Genomic DNA, 7,183 nt, shown 5'->3' on the forward strand with positions numbered 1-7,183 from the left:
TACTGCTGACCCCGGAGCAGAAAGCAGGCAGCCGCACGTCCTGGTCAGGGCCTTGGTTCTGCTCGTTACTCCGAGTTGGGCCTTGGACAAGAAGCTTCTATTGAAGCCTCCCTACAGGGTTCTGAGGACCTATTTCTCAGTCACACTCTTGCTCTTACTCTGCCACAGGGTCTGGTGTGCAGTAGGCACTCTGCAAGGGAATGTAAACTGAAATGATCACACCTTGTAAGCAGGCAGCCTCTTACCCTCTCTAGCTATTCTGAACCAGCTCATCCTGCAAGATCAAGCCCACAACTTTGTTCTGAAGAGGTGGTTGTGATCCCGTCCAACAGACCCAAATGCCTCTGGCACTAGAGCACAGATCGTGAAGTTGGATGCTGGACTTGTCTAGGTCTTTAGCTGTTTCATATATGTATGTACCTGCACACACACACACACACACACACACACACGTGTACACATAGGCACAGCACATGCCTTTTTGATTATTTTCTCCTTGACAGGTGAATGAGGTATACTTGCCTTGTGAGCATCCAGCTCTGCAGGACACAGTGCTGGTATATATGTCCACATAAATGAATATATTGGGGGACAGGCAGTCTGGGTGTAGTGAAGCAATGCGGCCCATATCCACACGAACCTGTGATTATTGCTAGCAACCTGGAGTTCTCACAGCATTGATAAATTTCTAAGTCGCTCTCTCCTGGGATTATGAATCTCTGTTTTATCTAAGGTCATAGCATGTGTGCCAACCAAGCCTTCTTACAACTTATCTATTTCCCAATAATGGATGGACCAGCATTTATAACCCCACAATTCCAGCTCAATAAAAAAGAATTGTTTAGGTCAGGAGGCAGCAAATTACATTCTGTAGGCCAAATCCAGTCTTCACCCATTTTTTAAATAAAGTCTTTTTGGAAAACGACCATCTCATTTATTAATGTACTAGAGGCTCGGGGCACAGATTCATGCACCAGTGGGGTCCCTCGGCCTGGCCTGCGGGGATTGGGCTAAAATCAGCTCTCTGACATCCCCCGAGGGGTCCTGGATTGCAAGAGGGCGCAGGCTAGTCCAAGGGACCTCACCGGTGCATGGGGGACTACAGGAGGGCTCCAGGCATGTCCAGCCCATCTTGCCCAGTCCCCGATTGGTCCATCAGCTGGACCCCAGCAGCAAGCTAACTTACCGGTTGGAGCATCTGCCTCCTAGTGGTCAGTGCATGTCATAGCTACTGGTCGAAGGGCCAAATAGTCACTTAGGCTTTTATATGTATAGATTGTGCCTCCACAGCAGCCAGGTGGTAGGTGAGTGGTTGCAACAAGACCCAATGGCATGAGAAATTTAAAATATTTACTTAGTTGGGTACAAACTTAAGATGGAAAGCAAGGAAGAAATTAACTCATTTTATCAATTGTATTTCAAGTGGACTTCTTTACTAGAGACCAAGATAATTTAGGAAAGAAAAAAAAAGTGGTGTATTATTTTCCTGTAGCTGCTGCAACAAATGATCAGACCTGTGGCTTATAGCAACAGAAAGGTATTCTCTCCCCAGCCCAGGGCCATTTCATCTCAAGATCCTTAATAACATCGGCAAAGGCCCTACTTCCAAATAAGGTCATATTATGAGATGTAAATTTGGGGGAGGGGGCACTATTCAACCCACTACAAGTGGTACAGAATATTTTTGAAAATAATATCAATTTAAATTTTTGTTAATAATGTATTCATTTTGTTGAAAATGCAGTGGAAGTCTTCCTCTTGAACCACAGATCCAATTTCTCTCCCGAGAAGCAGACAGGATCATCAGCTCCCAAAATACCCATTCAGTCATGTCCTGTGATTCCATTCCTGTCCCCATTTGTACAACTAGCCTAAACCTGGAACACATCTGGTTGATGTCTCATGCCAGCAACCACAGGGCATCCTCTTTTCCCAGGCCACTCTGCCCTGACTTCTTCAACAAGCTGGTATTCGATATTGTGGGCATCACTTCTTACTTGGGGCATTTTTCTGCATCTATATGAATTTTTTATTTTTCCTTTTTGGATTTATAAAGCATTTTGTTCTATTTTGTAATTAGTGGTTGAAATTCCCAATTAGAGGCTAGTTGTTATTTTTCTCCAAGTTCCTACTTGTCATTTTTCTGTTTGAAACGCATGGAAAAAAAATGAGTAATTTACAGAACAAAGAGAGCTGTTTTGCATTGCATGAGAAATTGACTTTGGCTGTGTCGATATGCAGAACAAAGCTGTCAGGAAGCTAGTCCTTGCGAGCCTCAGGGGCCCAGCCAAGCAGCTCCCATGTGTGGGGTACAGACAGATTTCCTCCTCTGACCACACTATGAAAGATTCATTGTCTTTTCCTCAGAAAGTGAAGCGTGTTTTTTCCTTACATAGTGATGCCATTATACGAAACAACATGAATTGCAGTGCAGAAATTCCAGCACTTCATCCTCAGAGTGAGGCTTTCTCCTCAGATTTCTGTTTAAAGGTATAATTGTTCTTTTGGTGCTAATAACATGTAATCATCTATTCTAAAGTGAAGCCATAGTTTTTCACTTACAACTTCTATCAGTTTAATTATCTAGCACATTGTTGGGTCTAGGGCAGCCGTGGGCAAACTACGGCCCGCGGGCCAGATCCTGCCCATTTGAAATGAATAAAACTAAAAAAAAAAAAAAAAAAAAAAAGACCGTACCTTTTTATGTAATGATGTTTACTTTGAATTTATATTAATTCACACAAACACTCCATCCATGCTTTTGTTCCGGCCCTCCGGTCCAGTTTAAGAACCCATTGTGGCCCTCGAGTCAAAAAGTTTGCCCACCCCTGGTCTAGGGTAAAGGAGTCTTCTCTGGCAAGTCAGTCATACTCTGATTCTTCATTTATTTATCCATTCACTGCAATAGTTATTAAACTTAATTTTGTATCATGTTCTGTGCAAAATACATGCTTTATATGTGGATTCATGCATGAAGATAGCCCTGCCTGATCACCTGATGACATGCCTCATATTGTGTCTATTGCAAGAGATGGGGCTGGAAATAGCAGCGGTTTAAGCAAAATATGCAGTGTGTTGCCCACTTACACCAAGGAAAGACATCAGCAGGCACTCACTGTCGGGGTTTCCCAGCCTCTGTCCTCTCCATCACTGCCAATTCTTGGTGCTTGGTTTCCAGTCTCCTGGCAACCTCATGGCACAAAATGGTGGTGGAGCCAACATTCCAGGCAATCAGACAGAAAAGAGCTAGAGGATAAACCAATGATGTCCCTGGTCCCTCTTATCCTTTTAAGCAACTCTCCCAGATTCACCAGGGAGTTCACCTTCTTGCCAGATGCTGCCCCTAGCTGTGAAGGAAGGAGGAGAAACACCGCCCTCTGTGCCCCACGATGAGGACATGGCTGAGAAAGAGGCTCCAAGCCGCAGTTACCTGCTTCCCAAAACCACGTGAGCCAATTGCTTAAAATACATCCTGTTGGTTGTTCTCTGGAGAACCCTGTCTTAGTCCATCCAGGCTATTATAACCAACTAGAGGCCCAGCGCACGATTAAAACATGCGCGTGTAGGGTCCCCTAGGCCTAGCCTGCCATCAGGGCCATGTCCACCGCCCTGCAATGCCTCGCACACTCCACAGACGCTGCCAGCGCCTGAGTGGGGGGGTGGGGGGTGGGGGGAGGGCAAGAGGTGCTCCATGCACCTCATGGTGACCGGTTGTTTGGTCATTTCAGTCGTGATGCCTCTTGGCCTTTTATTATTATGATACCACAGACTAGTGGCTTATAAACAACAGACATTTATTGCTCAGAGTCCTAGAGGCTGGTTGTCTGAAATCGGGATGTGCCAGTGTGGGGGTTCTGGTCAGAGCCTCTATCCTGCTTTCAAACAATGATACACCTTCTGCAGGTTTCTTTCTGGGTGTTTGTCCTGGTAGCATTCAGTGGCAGTGTAAGAGGTTTGGTGACCTGAGGCCAACACATGGAGAGGCCATTTAGAGGGAGAGAGGCCCAAGGAGCCCAGGTGTAGGTCTTTCCTGTCAGATGCCAGGTATGAAATGAAAGGGCCTTTGAGGTGATCTGGCCACAGTCACTATCTGATGGCCACTGTATGGAAGACCCCAACAAGAACCACCCTGCTGAGCCCAGCCAACCCCAGATGCATGAACCAAGTGCGAGGTAAGAGGTTGGAAGTGCCATGGAATTGAATGTGTGCATCTCCCAAATTCCCATGTGGAAGCCCTAACCGCCAATGGGAGGTGACTCCGTTTACATGAGGTGATGAGGTGTGGGTCCTGGTCTGGTATGGTTAGGGCCCCTGTCCAGAGAGACACCAGAGCACATGTTCTTTCCTATGTGAGGACATAGCCAGACGGGAGCTGTCTGCCAGCCCAGAACAGGCCTTACCAGAAACCAAACCCACTGCACTTTGCTCTGAATGTCCTGCTTCCAGATCTGTGAAAAATAAATGTGTGTTGTTTAAGCCCTCTCTGTGGTGTTTTGATATAGCTGCCCAGGCTAAGAAGCACAGACAGGTCATCCTGAGCCCACTGAGTAAATTCAGAACGTCCTTGCGGTATAGACTGCACACTGCCCTCATCAGATTCTGATCTGAGCCTCATGCCACTTCTGTACACAGACCAGCCCTGGATGGTCAGCAAATGAGTCCATCTCCATGCACTTGAACTTGACGAAGCACCCACACCCTGTCCTCCCTCCAAGGCCTCACTCACGCCTGTGCCCCTAGACCCATCTCCTGGCTAAGCGGTTTTCTCTCCCTGTTCACCCTTGACCTAGCCTTACCCTCCTGGCCTGGCCCCCAGTGAAAGCCCACCTTGGACTTGTCCTCAGAATCCAGGTTTCAGGGATGACACTCCTTAAAGTTTGTTTTGAAATTCACATGGGTTTTAAGGTAAAAATTTTCCTCTTCTCCTTGAAATACAAGACAAATCTGGAGATATTTATCCAGAGCAGTGAAAGTGGGATGTTTAGTCAACTGGTGGAAAGTGAGGAGCTCAGCATTCCAGGAAATGTCCTGGAGTCTTTATGTCTTCCCCCTTGAAGGTTTTCCTGTCGAATGTTTGCTATGTGCATGAGCAGGTGAGATTTAGCCGGACTCCCCAATTGCGCTCTTTTTTAATAAACCAGCATAAAGTAGGATTTATTTACATAATGCAATGATCCATGAAGGTTACCATAACACCAAGGGACCATATTAACCGCTTGGGTGGAATTCATTAGAAATTAACTACCACTTAAATTAATTTTCCCACAGTCACAAGGCTGTAATGGTGGGAGAGGGGACTGTTCATCAGCGGGTGCTGACAGGGGACCTGTCACCGCTGTTATTTATAGGTGAGTGAGTTAACCCGTGGAACAGGCACACCTGGGCAAACTCAGAGCCCCTGACTCACAAAAGCCACTCCAAAGGCCTCAAATTCCTCATTAATAAGTCATCTGGCCCCATGAACCCGCCCTTTCTCACACTGGACGAGGGTGGCACAGAGTGACCTACAAACAGGATAACTGTTTTGAAAACCTCGTCATAAAGCATATGTTTGTACACGCAGAGTTGCTCAGAGCCCCTGTGGCCTCTCTAGGAACCTTCCAGAGTACCGGGTGCAGATTACCTACTCATAGTAGTCGCTTAGAGACTTCAGAGGCAGGGTCACCCCAAGAGGAGGGCCAATCCTCAATGAAGAGAGCAAGCTGGCAGGGACCCACTGGGTCTCCTGTAGGAGGGCAGAGAGTGTATGTGTTGTGTGTGTACACATGTGGTGCATATATGTGTTGTGTGTGCATGTATGTGTGTATGCATCTATATGATGCCTGCATGCTCTTTGTGCTATATGCACCTGTATATATATATATGCATGTGTGTGGTATGTGTGCAAACATGTGGCATGTGTTTGTGCTGTGTGTGCACGCATCTGTATGATGTCTGCATGCCCATGTGGTATGTGCATGTGTGTGTGCATGTGTGTGTTTAGTGAGTGCAGTATGTGTGCGCACATGCAGGTGTGCACTATGTTGTACATGTGTGGTGTGTTTGTATGTGTACATGTGTATTGTGTGGATTGTGGTGTGTGTGCACATGTGTGTGAGAGAGAGAGGGTGAGGGACAGATGTCATCCGTCTGGGAACCAGTGTATGTGAGGAACATCAGAGGTACTGGGCAGGGAGGGGTGGGTAGGGGCTGATTGAAAGGCCCACCACCTGGGAAAGAAGGAGGGGGAGGCCAGAGACCCAGAATGTTGTTGTGGGAAGGTCCACAGGTGGATGCAGTTTAGGTTCTAGCTCCCGACTCCCTCCCAACTGCAGCAGAAAGTCCAGGAGGCCTCAGAGACCTGCGCTTGGGGCCCCTGACAGAGGGTGGAAGGAGCAGCATGCCTGGCCTGGGGCCCTCTCAGCTCTGATGCCCCCTGTGGGACTGGTGCATTCAGTGGGGGCTCCCCGATGCCAGGGCCCAGAGTACACCTAGGGCTGGAGGTGTACCCAGGCTCCAGGCCACCTTTCCCTCTAGATTGGGTTTGGGGAGGGGCAGCCGGAGGCCAGTGAGGACCAGGGTCCAAGGGGCCTCTTGCTGTATCCCTGTCCAGAAGGCCCCAATGTGTCCCAGACAATGACCACGGGGGCACTCTGAGCTTAGAGATCCTGGTGTTTGGCCCCAAGGCCAGCAAATTGACATGCATTTCTAGGAAGAGAGGAAACCCCCAAGTTTAAATCTAATCAGTGCTACCTCTCACCCGGGCAACAGTTCCACACCATGGCCCCTCCCGGGAACAGAGCTTCTTCTGAAAAGTGCAGGACATGCCAGCGAGCCAGAAACACCAAAATGGAAACGCCGGAGGCAAAGTTGGAGCGGCGGTCACCCAGTGTTGAGCAGCCTCTGGCCTTTGGGAGGGGACCTGGGGAGCATGAAATAGGGGCCAGAAGGGGTCCCCCCCAGATGCCCTCACGACCAACGCCGCTGTGCCTTCTGGAACCCAAGTCCTGTCACCCTGAACTTGATGCAATGTTGGCTCTCCGTACTCGCCTTCCAGAGGGAGGTTCATGGCTTTCTCCAGATTTTTAGAGGGGCTGTCTCCCAGTGTCAGGGCACCAGCCCTAAGGGGGTGGCTGCTCTGGTGACACCGTTTGCTTTTGCACAAACTGGGCTATGGTGGGTCTTTCGGGGAAGTAGACCACTG

This window comes from Myotis nattereri (genome assembly GCF_964212035.1).
Source record: "Myotis nattereri genome assembly, chromosome: 4".
Lineage (NCBI taxonomy): Eukaryota > Metazoa > Chordata > Mammalia > Chiroptera > Vespertilionidae > Myotis > Myotis nattereri.